The sequence below is a fragment of the Triticum dicoccoides genome, chromosome 1B (genome assembly GCF_002162155.2).
Source record: "Triticum dicoccoides isolate Atlit2015 ecotype Zavitan chromosome 1B, WEW_v2.0, whole genome shotgun sequence".
In the NCBI taxonomy this organism is placed as follows: domain Eukaryota; kingdom Viridiplantae; phylum Streptophyta; class Magnoliopsida; order Poales; family Poaceae; genus Triticum; species Triticum dicoccoides.
Genome location: NC_041381.1, coordinates 404558773 through 404579441, shown reverse-complemented (window position 1 = coordinate 404579441; position 20669 = coordinate 404558773).

The following is a 20669-nucleotide window of genomic DNA, read 5'->3' as shown; positions in this document are numbered from 1 at the left end:
CGTGCGATGGATCGCCTCCGCCGTCACCTCCCTCAACACCTTGAAAGCCGGGGGGACCGTGTGGTCCATTGACCATTAGGACCTCTGCCGCTGGATCACTGCAGTCGCACTCGGATGCGGTCTCTGCGGAGCCAGTCGACAGGTCGAACAGGCCATAGAGAGATTCATTGGGCTCGATTGCCGCGACCTGGGCGGTGGTAGACTAGCGAGCCACCGCGTGCCTCACCCACCGCTAAAGCCTCGACCGACCGGAGCGCTTGCACCGGCGGGAAGCTAGGAGGGAGGATGACACAAAAACCGACCGATACTGGGTCGACGGTTGCCGCAGGAGGACACCGCGGACGCACACCCGAAAGTGTGTAGCTCCGCGGACTGGGAGCGCATCGATGTCGAGCGGAGCCTCCTACAGCCAGGCAGAGTCATCGGCGACAAACGTAAGCGCGCCGAGACTGATCTCGCGGCCCTCGACCAAAACTCCGCCTGAAACCATGATGAAGGGAATCGAAAAAATTGCAACTTCTCCAATAAGTCGCTAAGACACCTGCCCCACGGTGGGCGCCGACTGTCGTGGTTCTAAGTCTGACAGTAGTGTAGGGGGGTACTAAGGGAGAGGCAAGATCCTAGCAATGGAGTAGTTGTGCACGCAAGAGTTTTGCGAGTTCAGGCCCTTCTCGGAGGAAGTAACAGCCCTACGTCTCGGTGCCCGGAGGCGGTCGACTGGATTATATGCGTGAGAGATATAGGGGTGCGAACCCTTCTGCCTGTGGAGGGGGTGGCTTATATAGAGTGCGCCAGGACCCCAGCCAGCCCACATAGAGGAGGATTCAATGTACATAAAGACCAGACGTTACTGGTAACGTCTTACATAAAGTGATATCATGGCCATAAAGACTACTTAATAACAGACCGTTTGGATGCGGAGTGACCCCAGATCTCCTGGTGGTCGAGTGAGTCTTCATGGTCGAGCTGTCTTCAAGTCCGTCGAGTGGAATTCTTCCAGGTCGACTGAAAGACAACTTCTTCTAGAGATGTCCTTGGGGAGGGTACCTTGGACAGGTCCATGACCCTACCCTAGGTACATGGCTTCATCAACGCCTATTCTTCGGTCGTGGGTTAAGTCTTCTATGTCTATTTTGTATGCGGTCTAATTTAATTGGTTGGCTCGTTGTGTGTAATTGTCACTTAATTGTGCTATATAGCAGTGATAATCATGTTTAAACATTTTTTTATAAAAGTATCCATCTAGGAAAATTAATGAACAATTGTTGTGGGAGGTTCATTCAATACGCTTGAGCTTAATTTCTTGCTCAATGGTTATACACGGAATATTAGAAAAACTAGATGACATCCCGCACGTTGCTGCAGAAACTTGTAGTAGTAAATTTTTCTTTAACAATCTGAGACAAAAGTTGTATTTGGGTAGACATGAAAAGGCTCAATGTATGAAAAAGGATAGTACATCATGCCTTGGTAACACACTTAACAATATGCGACATAGTAAATGGAACAAATGTTATGAAGGAGATCATCCAAAAAAATTTACTTTGCTTGCCACGATGTACAATGAAGGAGATCATCAATTTTTTTTACTTTGCTTGCTACGATGTACAATGCACATGGACATAAGAATGAGTATTGCACGTATTAGAGTAAAACTTGCATTACAATATAACACCAAAATCATTGAATTGGTCGACCAAACACTCCATATTGCTAGAACCATGTGTTAATGGCTAACTTGGAGTTTACATCCACAGGAAGAGATTATTCATAGAGTACCACTGAAAGTAAAGGCACATAAGCTAGAAATTTTAATCTTTAAAGCTAAAAGGGCTTATGATGGATTAACCGAGAAGTAATGAAAGCAGAGATACCACACTGAAGGTTCCCAATCAAAAAATTACAATACTTGTGTTTACTCCCCAAAGCTCAACCTTGGACAAAAACAAAATAGCAGTATTAAATATGTGGGGCTGGATGGATATGAACGGTCGTCAGGCAATGAAAATCATTTACAGAATGGGTAATCATAATAGCATAGTTAACGGTCTGAAAATGGTTTGGAATACCATATGTCTAAAACAAAACTCATCAAGTCAATTCATCAGTGCTCTTGTTCAATATATATACAAAATACTAAATCCCTAGGAAGTATGGGAGATAACAGAAAAAGGAGGCAATCATAGAGTGTATGTACCACATAACATATTTGCAGGATGACCAGATACATCTCCTTAACCTATATAGGTGAAAAAAGTGTGTTGGTTGTGAGGTATAGGTTTATTTTATAATAAATCAACCTAGTAAATGTAGATCGACATGTACATAGCTAGCCTTTTTGTGTGGAAGGGATTACATACGACCTACATTAAACACCGGTGAACAACACATATTGGTTTGTGATTGATGAAAAGATGTTTATAAGGAATTATATAATGGAGGAACAATTGCAAGTTGCATACAAAAACTTAAGAAACTGGAGGTCACAAAAATGATATATTGCAAAAGTTAAATTGAGGTGGGAAGTTTTTTCTTATTGACATGAACCAAATTTGTGCCACCAAAAATATACCTTAGCCTCTTCTTTTTTTATGATGAGAAAGCAGACACCAAATGCAGTACGTTTACAAACATCTCTGCATGAGTTATATAGTTCTTGGCATGGCAAAATAATATGCGAAAAAATAAGCCAAAATGTGTTATGGAGATAACTACCAAATAAACGCCGTCATTAACAATGCAATTTACTAAGCAAATCTTAAGGTTCTCATGATTTGAGATGGTGTTAAATATAAAAATAGATCCTCGATTTTCAACTTTAACTACAGTGTAGCATTGGAAGATATATTTCCAGCATAAACTTAAGATGTGTAGGTCAAAACATTTGTAACCCTTTGGAGGAAAAGATATACCTGATATAGTGATGGAATGATAAAAGAGGCATGCCTATTGTGATCTGTATAATCCTGATGGTCACTACTTGAGAGAGCGATGGATCAAAAAGCTTTGTCACTATTGCATCAGAACTGGGTAGTAAAACATGTATGTGCATCATGCATGAATCATTAATTACGTTTGTCATTCAAAATAAAAGGCAATGATATAACTCATCAAACCATCTGGTACTGACCAAATAAACAATCATAAGAGCACTTTGCCTGCAATTTTTTTTTACTTTTGCTAATTCAGTGCAAATCTGCAATCTGGGTAAAGATAATGAAGAATGTACAAAAGCAACAAAACTAATGTTTGTAAAGCTTTGCCTGTTGTCGGTGTCAAAACCGGCAGATCTCGGGTAGGGGGTCCCGAACTGTGCGTCTAGGCGGATGGTAACAAGAGACAAGGGACACGATGTTTTTACCCAGGTTCGGGCCCTCTCGATGGAGGTAAAACCCTACTCCTGTTTGATTAATATTGATGATATGGGTAGTACAAGAGTAGATCTACCACGAGATCAGAGAGGCTAAACCCTAGAATCTAGCCTATGGTATGATTGTTGTTCGTCCTACGGACTAAAACCCTCCGGTTTATATAGACAGTTACAATGGGAGGAGATCTACATATCCGTATTGCCAAGCTTGCCTTCCACGCCAAGGAAAGTCCCATCCGGACACGGGACGAAGTCTTCAATTTTGTATCTTCATAGTCCAGGAGTCCGGCCAAAGGTCATAGTCCGGCTATCCGGACACCCCCTAATCCAGGACTCCCTAAGTAGCCCCTGAACCAGGCTTCAATGATGACGAGTCCGGCGTGCAAATTGTCTTTGGCATTGCAAGACGGGTTCCTCCTCCGAATACTTCATAGAAGATGTTGAACACAAGGATAGTGTCCGGCTCTGCAAAATAAGTTCCACATACCATCATAGAGAGAATAATATTTGTACAAATCTAATCTGCTGACGTATTCCGCAGCGTGACATCATGCCACGACCAAGCCTTTATTCGAATAGTTTTACTGTCCCACCTCAGCGCGTTTAGCGAGGCGGTTTCCTTGGCACGTCTTGTCAAAGTAGAGATCGTGTCCCCTTATTCTGGGATTCTCATCAATACGGGCGTGGGTAACCCAACCGTGCCATTAATCATGGCGCTTGGGAGATAAGCGTGTTTTACCAGGCTGGTGGGGGTACATAGTTCCGTCTGCCCATATAAGGGGATAAGGATCCACCCTTTCCATCTACGCCTTCTTCCTACTTTTCTTATCCATTTCCGCGCACTCGAGCTCCAGCGCCCAAGTCCGCACTTCCCACCTCAACCTTCTCCAACCATGTCCAGAGCGGGAGGCAGGTGGATGGCCTCCTCCGTCACGGAGGGTGTCGGTGTCAAAACCGGCGGATCTCGGGTAGGGGTTCCCGAACTATGCGTCTAGGCGGATGGTAACAGGAGACAAGGGACACGATGTTTTTACCCAGGTTCGGGCCCTCTCAATGGAGGTAAAACCCTACTCCTGCTTGATTAATATTGATGATATGGGTAGTACAAGAGTAGATCTATCACGAGATCAGAGAGGCTAAACCCTAGAAGCTAGCCTATGGTATGATTGTTGTCCGTCCTATGGACTAAAACCCTCCAGTTTATATAGACACCGGAGAGGGCTAGGGTTACATAGAGTCGGTTACAATGGGAGGAGATCTACATATCCGTATCGCCAAGCTTGCCTTCCACGCCAAGGAAAGTCCCATCCGGACATGGGACGAAGTCTTCAATCTTGTATCTTCATAGTCCAGGAGTCCGGCCATCCGGACACCCCTTAATCCGGGACTCCCTCAGTAGCCCCTAAACCAGGTTTCAATGACGACGAGTCCGGTGCGCAAATTGTCTTCGGCATTGCAAGGCGGGTTCCATCTTCAAATACCTCATAGAAGATGTTGAACACAAGGATAGTGTCCAGCTCTGCAAAGTAAGTTTCACGTACCACCGTAGAGAGAATAATATTTGTACAAATCTAATATGCCGACGTATTCCGCAGCGTGACGTCATTCCACGGCCAAGCCTTCATTTGAATCGTTTTACCGTCCCACCTCAGCGCGTTTAGCGAGGCGGTTTCCTTGGCACGTCTTGTCAAAGCAGAGACCGTGTCCCCTTATTCCGGGATTCTCATCAATACGGGCGTGGATAACCCAACCGTGCCATTGGTATGTCTCTTTAATCGAAAGTGAGTCCCAAACGGTCACGGGGAGGGCTCTTGGTATTCAATCTCTTTATAAAGAGACCAAGGCTCGACTCCTTTCTTTTAATCCCAATCAAATTCGCCTCTCGCCTTGAGTTTCAACACCCAAAGCTCCAGATTCAGGCGCTTCAGACCTTCAATGATGTCCGGCTCCGACCTTCAAGGCTGGTGGATGCCTTCCTCCGTTACGGAAGAAGGCGTGCTAAAGCTAAGAGATGCTAGGTATCTAACCGGCGAAATCTCTCATAGGATGCCATCTCAAGGGCAGGTTATTCCCACTCCCAATCCCGGTGAGAGCGTGGTGTTCATGTCCCACTTCCTTCAAGGGCTAGGCTTCCCGACGGACCCCTTCGTGAGGGGGCTCATGTTCTATTATGGGTTAGAATTTCACGACTTAGCTCCGGAGTCCATCCTCCATATCTCATCGTTCATTATCGTGTGCGAGGCCTTCCTCCATATTACTCCTCACTTTGGATTGTGGCTTAAGACCTTCAAAGTAGAGCCGCAGATGATCGAGGGGCAGCACGCAGAGTGCGGAGGTGCTGTTATAAGCAAGATTGCCGATGCTCCATGGCCCGAGGGCTCTTTTCAAGAGGAGTTCGGCTCATGGCAACGAGAGTGGTTTTACATCACAGCTCCCAGGGGCACCAAATGGGTGGCGCCACCTGCCTTTCGCTCGGGTCCCCCACCACAGCTGCCGTCATGGGTCAATAAAGGGCTTAACTGGGGGCCGTCCAAGGACGTGCCCTTGTTGCAGGGCCGCGTTCGAGATCTCCTTGAAAGAGATATCAATCTGGCCTAGTGACGTAGGTTATGTTGATTCGCCGCATCCTGCCCTGCAAACGCCATCCCCTCCGCCTGTGGGAGTTTAATCCGGAAGGACCACGAGCTCTCCAACATTTTATGGGCACGACGCCCGTGGAGATGTACAAATTGTTCTTCGGATCACAAGCAATGTGTCCGGACTCGTCTGAGGATGCAGGTCTGAGCTGCAATCGCCCGGATACTCAAGTAAGTAGCCCTGCACCCGGACACGCTATCCGCACATTTATCATAAAATTGCCCTTTTAAAAGAGTTGTCCCTTAAACAAGAGTGGATGGCGAAAGCAAAGCTAATCAGGTGTCCGGCCCCCCTCCCCGAGACTATGCCGGATCCCATGTTAACCAGGATGCTGGAGGTTGTGCCTTTGGAAGAAGGCGAAGGGGGGGAACAAGGGAGCTACCGCCTCCGCGAAGGAGGCTGTCAGGAAAGGAGGAATCAAGGATTCCTCTAACCAGGGGAAGAAGAGGATCGCCTCTGGAGACCCGGAGGTCACGGCCTCAAAGCGGGGGAAGAAATCTTCGTCAGAGGGTCCGGCACCGGGAGGTGCCCCGGTCGCATTGCGCCCCCAAGGGGATCAACTCTCCACCGAGCCGTAAGTAAAGAGGGAGATTTTTAAAATGAGAGACATCCCTGTTCTATTTCTGAGGAAGATAACCGAAATTTTACCTTGTAGTTTGGATCACAGCCCTTCTCAGCAGAGCTCATCTTCAGGGGATCTTTGTCCGGAAATGATGGAGAGCGGAACGCCTCCCCCTGCCGTACCGCCTTGCGAGGCGGGCGACCCTGAGGTGTCGTCACGGAGGGTTTCTCCGAATCTGGCAGGGCCGGAGGGCAGTCGTGTGGCCCCCCAAGGCTCTCCGTGTCCGGCCTTCGAAGTAGGCCATCAGACGAGTCCGGCACCGTTCCGTGCACGGTCGGAGGAGCTGAAGGATCTGCTCGGGCGAGCGTCTATCTCAGAAGAACACCGTGCGTTGATGGATACGGTGATTGGAAGGATTTCATCCACGGAGAGCGGGTTGTACGAGGCCGTCAGGAGTTTACTGACAGGCTTTGAGGTACGTGAAATGATGTACCTTGTGACAGATCCGCATATATAAGATGCGCCCTGTATAGATAGTAGCCCGTGAGACCCGGTGTGTTGTCAAAAATGACGGCGCGCCGAGGATCATAATCCCAGGTATGATATGTCGCCTTTCCTATGTAGGTGGCGAAGTGTCCGGTGGCTAGCCGGACTGATGAATTTGCCGAGCTAAAGCGGCAACTTGACGTGGCAGATGCCGACATCGTGCTTGTCAATAAGCGGCTGGACGAGACACAAGGTATGTAATTTCTCTGAAGACACCTGGTAAGAGGAGCTTGATGCCCATACCTTATGATATGTGTGCTAAATGCAGATGGTGCCGCTGCCATGGAGAACCTTTGGGCGGAACTTGCCTGAGCCAAGGAGCAGGCCAGGAAAAGCGATGCGGCTGCCTTAAGGGCGGCTGAAGAGCTGAAAGCCGAACAGGCTGCTCACTGCCAAAGCAAGAAGGAAATGGCCGAGATGGCTGTAAAGTTGAAGAATGCTGCCGACTGCTGCAAGCTTCTTGAAAAAGAAGATCGGGTGGCACAGAAGGACCTAGAAAGGTCACTACCGAGGCCAAGGATACTCGCTCTGTGATGAGAGCTATGAAGGAGGAGCTACGTCAGGCCGGAGATATCACGGCTGGAAAGCCCTATATGCTGCGGATGAAGTTCGGGGATCCTACATATGCTCCGTTGGACCGGAAGTCGAGTGCGGCGAACACTTATCTGGACTTGGCGGCGAGTGCCGCGGATGCGGCCGAACACTTCCGCGATCAAACTGACCACGAAGTGGAAAAGCTTTTTTGGTCGCAGTTCCACAATTCAGAGCACCCACTTTCTGTATCCGATCGTTTGGCCGCATGGGCGGAGCTGAATAGGTTATCCGTACTCGCCATGAAGCATGTCATGAGTCATCTGTGACCGAAAAGGCCCGAGCCGAAGAGTTATTTTAGCTTGGTGCAGCAATTCTTTGGTGCGGTGCCACATATTGATGCAATGAAGAGGCCAACGTGCATAGAGGGTGCACAGATGGCTCTTGCCCGTGTCAAGACATACTGGGCGGAGATGAAGGCCAGTGCTGTTGCATCCCAAGATTCAGACGAAAGCCGAGTACCTGCCGAGCACTATTTTGAGGAAGTTTTGCAGGGCGCTCGTTTAATAGAGACACAGTGCTCGAAGGATGTTATGTTCGAATAACATGTATTATCGTAAAACAATGTTTCGATGGAATATAAAAGCTTTTTATACTTGTGCTTTCAAGAATTAGAATACCTCCTGTGTGGCCGTTAATGTATATGTGTATATAACCTGAAAGATGGCAGTCATTGGCTTCAGCCCCCACGCATATAATGCAGGGGTGTTTGCAGAAGGCGCATTTTCACACTTGATCCAACGTCTTGGTCCTATAAAGGAGGTGATAGTGCAACAAACTAGGAAACCGGACTATAATGCTTTATCACTTTCACTTAGCCATAGGAGTTTGACAGTGGGGCTACTATATAGCCCCTAGGGGCACCGCGCTCACCCAAATTCGGGGCGCGTGTGTGCCTAACCGGGAAACGACCCTTCGTTAATGCGGAGGAATCCTAAAGATTCTGGCAAGTCATCGAGTGGTTGACCAGTCTCACGCTATATCATGACAGTCAATTTTCGGCTTTCTCTACTGAGGTGCTCGGCTGGCCGAACCGGGGCACAATCGCAGTAGTTCTCCTGGTGCCGCCTTAGCCGATAGAGTGGGACGTAAGGCAGCAAAACACAGGAGCCGGGCAAACCCAACATTTGACCAAAGACATGATTCGGAGCTGATGCATATAAGGCCAAACTCGCGACGCCGAACACTCCCTAAGGTATTCGGTCTTTATGAAAATGGGGTGAACAAAGCCCTGGGTAAGAAGCCCCTGGTGTCCAGGTACGCGCAAAATTCTGACGTGGCTACATGCCAAGACGCCAGCCTCCTCCTCGGTTATAACAAGAACCCAGGGGATGTTATCAACAAGAGACAGTAAAAAAGGTTTACGCAGGGTCTTAATCTGAAAAGAATCCTTGGAATGGGTCCCTACTGCACGTCTGCGCCTGTGTCTCCGTTGTGCCGTATCCTGGACGGGCGTATCATGGTGTTCATCTGTAAAAAAGAGGAACTTAGTTGAAAACAATCATGCGAAAAGTCTATGTTATATTAAATAAACAAAGTATAATTTAAAAAATGGGTAGAATTGAGCTTTATTGTCTCTTGTTGTATACGCGCGGAGCCCCTTGTACAGGGGTATGTGGCTAGTAAGCCTTTGTATGTTTACGCCGGACTCGTCTAGCCATGTCCGGGGTCTGAACGACCTATTTAGGTGCTTTGACTAGTAAAGCTGGTTTAGTGTGTGGCTGTCAAGGAAGCCGCACAGTCTTCCACGCTCGAGGAACACTCGAAATTTCCCTTTAATGAGATGATGCCTCGCGGACCGGGCATTTTAAGCGTAAGGGATGCATAATGAGGTATTGCGTTAAAGCGGGCGAAAGCTTTGCGTCCTAGTAGTGCTTGATAGCTACTTGTAAATGGGGCGGAAGTTGTCGGGGAAGCCGAACATTGCTTCTAGCAGGAGAGAACCCGTACAATGGGTATCTGGGCCTGGCGTTACCCCTTGAAAGGTAGTGTTGCCATGGCAAATTTTTGTTGGGTTTATCCCCATTTTGCGGATTGTGTCCTGGTATAGCAGGTTTAGATCACTGCCGCCGTCCATTAGGACTTGTGTAAAGTGGAGTCCATCAATTATCGGATCTAATACCAAGGCAGTCCAGCCTGCGTTTCGGATACTTCTAGAGTAATCCTGATGGTCGAAGGTGATTGGTTGTAACAACTAGTGGCGGGACTCCTCTGGGACAGGCCGTATGGCGCGTATCTCTGTAGGCGCCAATCTGTTTTTCCCTTTTGTCACGTGAAGTGAATTTACTGTTTTGACTTCTTGCGGGAACTTCTTTTGTTCTCCGGTGCTCTGCTTGTGGGGCTCGTCGTCGTCATCGCTTGGTATGTCGAGCCCCTTGTGTTCGGCTGAGTTTGTCGGATTGCTTGAAGACCCAACAATCTCTGTGGGTATGGTTTGCAGGCTTCCTGGGAGTACTGTGGATTTGGCATATTTTGTCCAAGATTTTGTTGAGGTTAGAGAGCTCGTCCCTGTTATCCTTGAGGAGCGGCTTTTTCTGATTCTGCCGAGAGCTTTTAAATCCGGTGTTGACTACCGTGCTCTTCGGGCTGCTTCCCTTGGTCCGGCGCTGGTCCTTGCTACGTCGCCGTTTCCTGTTTCCATCCCTAGATTCGGATGTACTTGGGTCGCTGGTGCTGCTTCTTGCCAACCAGCTATCTTCTCCTGCGCAAAAGCGGGTCATGAGGCTTGTTAATGCAGCCATTGTTCTTGGATTTTCTTGGCCAAGGTGTCTGGCGAGCCATTCGTCTCGAACGCTGTGCTTGAAAGCTGCTAAGGCTTCGGCGTCCGGACAGTCGACTATCTGGTTCTTTTTAGTAAGAAATTTGTTCCAGAGTTTCGGGGCTGACTCTTCGGGTTGTTGAGTTATATGACTTAGATAGTCTGCATCCGGAGGTCGGACATAAGTCCCTTGAAAATTTGCCCGAAAAGCATCCTCGAGATCTTCCCAACTTCCTATGGTGTTTTAGGGAAGGCTTTTAAGCCAATGCCGGGCTGGCCCTTTGAGCTTGAGGGGTAAATATTTTATGGCGTGGAGGTCATCTCCTCTAGCCATGTGTATGTGGAGGATATAATCCTCGATCCAGACTCTAGGGTCTGCTTTTCCGTCGTATGCCTCTATGTTTACGGGCTTGAATCCCATTGGAAATTCATGGTCCAGCACCTCGTCGGTGAAACATAGGGGGTGTGCGGCACCCCTATATTTGGGTGTGCCGTGGTGTTCGGATACTTGTTGCGTTGCATTGCTTACTAGAGCTTGCTTTCTTGGCCCGTAGACAGATCTGGCTGGGCCGTCTTTTTGATGCGAAACCTTGTGGGGATCGCATGCCGGCTTGAGTGCGGTGCCCCTTTCCGCTCTATGCTGGCCATGGGGTTGTTTATTCGACTGAATGTCTTCCTTATTCTTTGATTGCGGGGGCTCTAAGGCCTCCTCATCAAATTCCGGTAGTAATTTTCGCTTCAGATAGCTCTTTGTGTAGCGACTGTCGCCGTATTTATTTGCGGTGTTGAGTACTTTGCCCCATCTAATTCTGAGTGCATCTTCCGCTGTTTTGAGCTTCCGCTTCTGCTTTTTCAGGCTACGCGCAGTGGCGACAAGCCTTTGGTGGAGGTTCTTCTGCTCCAGCAACTTGTCCGGCGTGAGGTCGTCCGGACTATTTTCTTCACCGGGGATGGGTTGTTCGGTCTGTTTACCCAAGTTGCCCTGTTCGGACGGTTGCTCGATGGCATGTTCGTCGTCCGCCTGTTCGCCCTGCTCTATGGCTGGGTCTCTGTCGAGGTGGGGTTTGGCGCGGCGCTTACGCCGCCGCTTTGATTGCTTTTCGAGGGAACGATCCCTCGTTGCGCCCCTTTGTTCCTCGTCGTCGTTTCTTTTGGGTGTGTCCACCATGTATACATCGTGAGATGAGGTGGTTATCCGGTGCCCTATAGGCGCTGATTCCTGTTCGTCTCCTGCATCGTCGTCCATACCGTTGATGTCTTCGGAGTCGAAATCGAGCATGTCGGTTAAGTCATCGACAGTGGCTACTAAGTGGGTGGCGGGTGGGTTTTGAATTCCTTCGTCGTCCGCATCCCAACCTTGCTGACCATAGTCCGGCCAGGGCTCTCCTGATAAAGAGAGAGACTTTAGTGAATTCAGAATGTCGCCGAAGGGCGAATGTTGAAAGATGTCCGAGGCGGCGAACTCCATGATCGGCGCCCAATCGGGTTCGATCGGCAGGGGCGTGGAAGGTTCGGAGTCCAGAAAGAAGTCCAGCTCCTTGGAGTCACGAGCTTCACAAAGGACAAGGCAGGTGTTCGGCTCGATCGCCGTAGAGATTGCAGCCCCCGAGGCGGTGTCCAGCCACCCATCATCGATTGGCAAAGTCGGCTCCGAGCTAAGGGCTGGAGCGGACACTGGGGCGGCCTCCTGGGTACTGTTCGGCGGCCAGATCGTGACAGTGCGGTCATGCCCATCATGACAATGCAGTTTGCCCGGCTGTGGCTCGAACCCGTCGAAGGTCAAGTCTCCGCGGATGTCAGCTGTGTGGTTCAAACTTCCAAATCTGACCTGATGGCCAGGGGCGTAGCTTTCGATCTGCTCCAGACAGCCAAGCGAATTGGCCCGCATTGCAAAGCCGCCGAATACGAAGATCTGTCCGGGGAGAAAAATCTCACCCTGGACCGCATCGTTGTTGATGATCGGAGGAGCCATCGGGCCTAAAGATGACGGCACAGAGGAACTCTCAATGAAAGCACCAATGTCGGTGTCAAAACCGGCGGATCTCGGGTAGGGTGTCCCGAACTGTGCGTCTAGGCGGATGGTAACAGGAGACAAGGGACACGATGTTTTTACCCAGGTTCGGGCCCTCTCGATGGAGGTAAAACCCTACTCCTGCTTGATTAATATTGATGATATGGGTAGTACAAGAGTAGATCTACCACGAGATCAGATAGGCTAAACCCTAGAAGCTAGCCTATGGTATGATTGTTGTCCGTCGTATGGACTAAAACCCTCCGGTTTATATAGACACCGGAGAGGGCTAGGGTTACAAAGAGTGGGTTACAATGGGAGGAGATCTACATATCCGTATCGCCAAGCTTGCCTTCCACACCAAGGAAAGTCCCACCCGGACACGGGACAAAGTCTTCAATCTTGTATATTCATAGTCCAGGAGTCCGACCAAAGGTCATAGTCCGGCCATCCGGACACCCCCTAATCTGGGACTCCCTCAGAGTGGCACATCAAAAAGTTGATGAAAGCCGAATACTAGTCCAATGACATCGCGCACCGGCTCCCAGATGAGGGGCAGCTCATCCCCACCCCCAGGCCCCATGAGAGGGTGGTATTTCTCCCCCATTTCCTCCGCGGACTGGGCTTCCCACTCCACCCATTTGTCCGGGGGCTCATGTTCTACTACGGCCTGGATTTCCACGTTCTGGCCCCGAACTTCATCCTCAACATCTCGATGTTTATCGTCGTGTGCGAGGTCTTCCTCCGCATCAAGCCCCACTTCGGCTTATGGCTAAAGACTTTCAATGTCAAGTCGAAGGTAGTGGGCGGCCGGCAAGCGGAGTGCGGAGGTGCCATGGTGGGCAAGATGCACAACGTCACATGGCTCGAGGGCTCCTTTGTGGAAACCATCAAAGGGTGGCAATCGGGGTGGTTCTACATCACCGAGCCGTGTGACCCTGAATGGGCAGCGGCCCCTGAATTCCGATCTGGCATCCCCACACGGCTCTCCTCTTGGAAAGAAACATGCCTATCGTGGGGTAATTCGGAAGAGGTGACCGGACTCCAAACCTGCGTCCAAAACCTGATGGACAAGAAGGTTAAACTTGTCAACGTAGTCCAGGTCATACTCTTCCGCCGGATCCTCCCGTGTCAACGACGGGCTTTTAACTTGTGGGAGTTCGACCCGGCCCAGCACCAAACTCTGTCCAGGCTCTTTGACACAACGCACGAGGCCGCCTGGAAGGTGCTATTCAAGGGCTCCAAGGCTCACCCGCCCATTACTGAGGATCGTGAATTCTGCGCGAAGCGCCAAGCCAGCGCGGTAAGCTTGTTTTACCCTTTACGGGAACTTGTTTTTCATAGTTTGACTCTATGTAGGATCTAAGCCCCCGTTCCTTTGACAGGACTGGAAGAAGACGTCCGGATAGATCGACTGTCCGGCTCCTTTGCCTGAAGGCCCAGCTGATGCCCGCTTGGCGAAGCTGCTGGTCCCGGCACCACATGTGGTGCCGGAGAAGAAGTCCACGGGAACTCGAAAGAGTTCGCGGCACCTGGTGGTGTCAGATTCATTGTCCGACGACTCTGAAGCGCACTCCTCCCAGAAGACGAGGAGGAGGAAGAAGAAGCCTCTCCCCCTCCATCAGGGGGAGGAAAGAAAAGCAAGGCCGCCCTAACTGGGGAGGCCGGAGGGTCCAAGAAGGGAAATACCCTTCTCCCAGACTACTCCACCAACGCCGATGACGGCGAAGAGGAGTGGCCATCCAGGGCCAAGCCCCTGGCAAAATCGTAAGCATCCGGATACCAGAATAACTCATGGTGTTCCTTTACTACACAGTATCTTATAACACCGAACATAATCATGCAGTCCGCCCAAGGCCCAGCTCGACGCTTCGTCGAGCGGATCCCTGGATTCGTAGGATGTGAATAGTCTTTCACTCCCGACTGCTACCTCCCCTCGCCCCACGGATGACGCCGAGGTGGAGTCCCACAAGGGGCCAAGCCAGGAGGGGGTAGCCCCGGAGGCGCCGTAAGGCGACCTTCCGGACTCCAGGCGCAAAGGGGATAAAACCCCAAAGGGCTCTAAGTCCGGCCCTGGGCCTGACACCGTGCCGGAACCTTCAGTGGTTCCGGAGTCCGGTAGGCGGCCCCCTCGTAAGGAGGGATAGCCTACGACGCCGGTGGTCTCCGTCCAACCGGAGGCACCGGACAATTTGCTGGAGGTGCTTAACGGCGCCTCCATCAACGAGGAGCACCGCACTATTATGAGTGCGGTGATCCAGAAGGTTCAGTCCGCCAAGAGCGGGCTGACATAAGCCTGTGCCAGCCTTCTAACAGGCTTTGAGGTATGTATTTAAGACATGTAAAAATATTACCGCATAGACAGTAGCCCCTGATGCTCAGTTCGGTGTTCGAAAAGAAAAGCCAGACTAAGGATCTAAAAAGATATACGCAGGAGTCTAACATAAATATGTCAATATGGGAATGCAGGCTGCGCCGCTGGCCTCTGCCGCACTGACTGCGGAGGTCGATGCATTGAAGCAGAGCCTCGAGCGGTCCGAGAACGAGCTCGGCCTCGCCAAGAAGCAGCTCGAGGACAAGGAAGGTAAGTAGTACCTTATGTAAGTATATAAAAATACCTGGTTGCAAATAATGATAGGACCAATGTGAATATTACAGGGGCCACAACCGAGGTGGCGACCCTGAAGGAAACGCTGTCCAAGGACGAAGACAATGCGGCTGTGGAGCGCACCGAGCGAGAAAAGTAGGTGGCGCGGGCGGAGGAGGTGCGGCAAGAGCTCCATGCTCTTGTGAAGAAACACGAGAGATTGGAGCTTGACTCAAAGACTCGAGAGTCCGAGCTTGCCTCGGCCCTTGAGAGCGCCAAATCCGCCAAGGCCGAAGCCCAAAAAGCCCTCCAGGAAATTGAGGCGATGAAGAAGATAGCAGCGGGTAAGGCATTCTTTATGCAAAGCAAGCACGTGAAAGTGAATTACTTGTTACTTACCCGAGTCCGGAGCTCTCCAGGAGCATTCGCAGATCTGCCCAGCAGTGTGTCTGACGCCGCCGCATTCTACCGTGCCGAGGAAGGGAGCTCGACGGAGAAGGTGTTCTGGTCCCAGTATGTTGAGGCTGGACACCCGGTGCCCTTGAGCGACCAGCTGAAGCAGCTGCTCGAGCTCCATAAGGTAGCAGAACAGGCCATGAAGGGCCTAATAGTCCGGCTATGGCCTGGGGAGGTCATGCCTGGGAGCTACTTTGGGTTGGTGAGGCGGCTGGTGGATGCCTGTCCACGGCTTGAAGTCATCAAGCGCTCCATATGCATCGAAGGCGCCCGTAGGGCCCTTGCCCGTGCTAAAGTGCACTGGGGCAAGCTGGATGCCGAGAAGCTGGTGACAGATGGGCCACCGGAAGGGAAGGAGCATCACAGGCCCGAGATGTATTATGAGGGCGTCCTGAAGGGTGCCCGCCTTGTGGCAAACGAATGTTCCAAGGATTTAATTTTTGAGTAAACTCGCTCGTGTTTATCCTGTGCGCTGAAAACTTGTTCATATGCGCTAAGCAACGCCTTTTGAATTTAAAATATTACCTTCTGTGCGGCCGTTTATTAAACCTGAGAGATGCAAGTCGTCGGCTTCTACCCCCATGCCACGAGTGCTGGGGTGTTCGAGATAAACCTGAGCGCTCTTGTTCACATTCTTGGGTCCTTCGAGGGAGGCGCTCAGCACAACGAACAAGGCAATCGGACTATAATGCTTTATCACTCTCACTTAGCCATAGAATTCTATAATTTTAAATTTTGGCGAAGCCCCTAGTATTCGGAAGACCGAGTTCGGGGCGCTATCCACGCCTAGGCCGGACAAAGCCAGCTCCTCGCTCTAAGTGGCATAAGTCTTTAGGGACTCGAAAAACCTCTCGAACAGCGACCGGCTCTCGCCCTATCATGACGGTCAGTTTTAGCTTTCTCTACTGAGGTGCTTAACCCAGCTCAACTGGGGCACAATCACAGTAGTTCTCCCAGCGCTACCTTAGCCAATATAGCGGAACGTAAGGTACCAAAACATGGGAGCCGGGAAAACCCAACTATTGACCCAAGACATGATTCGGAGCTGATGCATATAATGCTATAAGTTCGGGGTGCCGCACTCATGAGAGTGTTCGGTCTTCTCACACCATATTCTGGGGTACTTAAGCCCCTGGTGTATTGGCCGTACCAAAGAGTATGGTTGCATAATGTCATAACTGAACATATTTACATAAAAAATGAATGCAATAATAGACAAGAGCTATGTATTATTTATTAAAAGGCTGCTGTGAAAGAAGAACGATACAAATAGTGCAATAAGCAAGAGATGGGATTATTTGACATGTCCCCCTCCAGGGGCAAGCTGCGGGACTTTATGTAAGACAGGTATTTAGCTCGTTAAAGAGACCACCTGGACATTCAATGTAGCTTGCTGCCTCCCTGGCTATTGCATCGTGTGTTCGGTGATTGTACTACCGGACAGGCCTTCCGGAGAATGGAGTCCTGAAAGTAAGAAAAAAAAGAAATGACAAAATTTGGAGCCCCTAGTGCGGTTGAGCCGCCTGTTGGGTGTGCCGTGGTTGTGCCCCTCCCCTTATGCCCATGGTATTTCCAGGGCGTAATTATGTACATGTAGGACTGGTTTCGCAATTTTGCGAGGGCTGGGGTTGGGGCCGCACTGCTACGCTTGCTTGGAACGTGCCAGGAGGTCTTTTTGTAGGTTACTCCGAGCGCGCTTGATGGTGTCCGGACGTTTAATAGCCGGGCTGGAGAATTGCCTTGAGAGGCTACTCTGTACTTTCGCCGCTAAGGCCGCCGTATGCTCCTCCGTTCGGAGAGAGCGTTCGGTGTTTCCATTGACCGTAATGACTCCTCGAGGGCCTGGCATCTTGAGCTTGAGGTATGCGCAGTGCGGCACCGCATTGAATTTTGCAAATGCGGTTCGTCCGAGCAGGGCGTGATAGCCACTGCGGAACGGGACTATGTCGAAGATTAACTCCTCGCTACGGAAATTATCCAGGGATCCGAAGACCACTTCGAGTGTAACTGAGCCTGTACAGTTGGCCTCTACACCTGGTATGATGCCTTTAAAGGTCGTCTTTGTGGGTTTAATCCTTGAAGGATCTATGCCCATTTTTCGCACTGTATCCTGGTAAAGCAGGTTCAGGCTGCTGCCGCCGTCCATAAGGGCTCTAGTGAGGTGAAATCCGTCAATTATTGGGTCTAGAACCAATGCGGCGAATCCGCCGTGGCGGATGCTAGTGGGGTGGTCCCTTCGATCAAAAGTGATCAGGCAGGAGGACCATGGGTTGAACTTTGGGGCGACTGGCTCCAACGCATATACGTCCTTGAGCGCACGCTTCCGTTCCCTTTTGGGGATGTGGGTTGCGTATATCATGTTCACCGTCCGCACTTGTGGGGGAAAGCCCTTCTGTCCTCTGTTGTTCGGCGGCTGGGGCTCCTCCTCGTCATCGCTATGCAGCCCCTTGTCTCTGTTTTCGGCACTTAATTTTCCTGCCTGCTTGAACACCCAACAATCCCTGTTGGTGTGATTGGTTGGTGCTTCGGGGGTGCCGTGTATCTGGCACGAGCGGTCGAGTATTCGGTCCAAACTGGACGGGTCCGGAGTATTTCTTTTGAATGGCTTTTTCCGCTGACCAGGTTTAGAGCCTCTGAATCCGGCATTAACTACCGTATCCTCAGCATTGTCGCCGTTAATGCGGCGCTTGTGCTTGTTGTGACGTGACCTGCCATTGTTGTCCTTGGTATCCGAATTACCAGGGCTCTTGGTCATGTTATTAGTACGAGCTAGCCAGCTGTCTTCTCCCGCGCAAAAGCGGGTCATGAGTGTTGTGAGGGATGCCATGGATTTCGGCTTTTCCTGTCCTAGGTGCCGGGCTAGTCATTCGTCTCAGATGTTATGCTTGAAGGCTGCGAGGGCCTCTGCCTCCGGATAGTCGACTATTTGATTTTTCTTGGTTATGAACCATGTCCAGAATTGTCTGGCCGATTCCTCTGGCTGCTGAATTATGTGGCTTAGGTCACCGGCATTTGGTGGTCGCACATAGGTACCCTGGAAATTGTCAAGGAATGCGGCTTCCAGGTCCTCCCAGCAATCGATTGACTCTGCTGGCAAGCTGTTAAGCCAATGCCGAGCTGGTCCTTTAAGCTTGAGTGGGAGGTATTTTATAGCGTGTAGATCATCACCGTGGGCCATGTGGATATGAAGGAGATAATCCTCGATCCATACCGCAGGATCTGTTGTGCCATCTTATGATTCGATGTTTACGGGTTTAAACCCCTCGGGGATTTGATGATCCATTACTTCATCTGTGAAGCATAGTGGGTGTGCGGCGCCTCTGTACCGGGCTATATCATGACGTAGCCCTGATGAGCTTTGTCTGATGTGTTCGGCCTGGCCGTATTTGCCATATCCAGCATGACGGTTATCGTCACGTGTCGTGGGGCGCCCACGCAATCCGTAGATCGATCTTGTTTGCCTTGCCTTGTCCTCCAATATGTCTCGCAGGTCTGGCGCATTTCCCCGTGCCTTGGTACTTTTTGAACGGCACCGGGGTGCGGCTTGAATTGATGGCTGAGAGGCCTCTCTGTCGCGGCCATGAGGTGGCCGGTCGGCCACGTCATACGCTGGTGATGTAGGTTTAGTTGCTTCCTCCTCTAATCGGGGTAGCAGCCTGCGCTTTGGGTAGCTCTTGGAGGGGCGTTCGAGTTTGTACTCTTCGGCTGCAAGGACTTCAGTCCATCTGTCGGCTAGCAAGTCTTGGTCAGCTCTAAGCTGCTGCTATTTTTTCTTGAGGCTGCTTGCCTGGCCATAAGCCTGCGTTTGAAACGCTCTTGTTCGACGAGATCCTCAGGCACGACAAATTCGTCGTCGTCGAGGCTTGCCTCGTCTTCGGAGGGAGGCATGTAATTATCGTCCTCGACCTCTCTGTCTGCCGCTCTCTCATGAGGGCTGGCTTCTCCATCCTCCTGTGCTGAATCCTGCTGGAGGGGGTTGTCTTCGGTACTGTCCGGGGTGTTATTATCTCCCGTGCCGGAATCGCCATTTTTGTTTTGGTGGGATTTAGAGCGGCGCCGCTGACGCCGGCGCTTAGGCTGTTTGTTGGAGGGGTCATCCTCCATTGTTCCATCACCGTTCTCTTCTTTTGGGGTGTCCACCATGTATATGTCGTATGACGAGGTGGCTTTCCAGTGCCCTATAGGCGCTAGTTCTTGGTCATCTCCTTCATCGGTGTCCATACTGTCTTTGGCTCAATCGCCGTAGAGATTGCAGCCCCCGAGGCGGTGTCCAGCCACCCGTCCTTGACTGGCGTAGTCGGCTCCGAGATAAGGGTCGGAGCGGACACTGGGGCGGCCTCCTGGGCACTAGCTGGCGGCAAAGCTAGATCATGCCCATCGTGACAGCACGACGCGCTCGGCTGTGGCTCGAACCCGTCGAAGATCAAGTCTCCACGAATGTCAGTCGTGTAGTTCAAACTTCCAAACCTGACCTGATGGCCAGGGGCGTAGCTTTCGATCTGCTCCAGATGGCCAAGCGAATTGGCCCGCAGTGCAAAGCCGCCGAATACGAAGATCTGTCCGGGGAGAAAAGTCTCGCCCTAGACCGCATTGTTGTTGATGATCGGAGGATCCATCGGGCCTGAAGGTGACGACACAGAGGAACTCTCAATGAAAGCACTGGCGACACAGAGGGCCTGAAGGTGACGACACAGAGGAACGCCCAATTTGGTGTCAAAACCGGCGGATCTCGGGTAGGGGGTCCCGAACTGTGCGTCTAGGCGGATGGTAACAGGAGACAAGAGACACGATGTTTTTACCCAGGTTCGGGCCCTCTCGATGGAGGTAAAACCCTACTCCTGCTTGATTAATATTGATGATATGTCCAGTACAAGAGTAGATCTATCACGATATCAGAGAGGCTAAACCCTAGAAGCTAGCCTATGGTATGATTGTTGTTCGTCCTACGGACTAAAACCCTCTGGTTTATATAGACACCGGAGGGGGCTAGGGTTACACAGAGTCGGTTACAATGGGAGGAGATCTACATATCCATATTGCCAAGCTTGCCTTCCAGGCCAAGGAAATTTCCATCCGGACACGGGACAAAGTCTTCAATTTTGTATCTTCATAGTCCAGGAGTCCGGCCAAAGGTCATAGTCCGGCTATCCG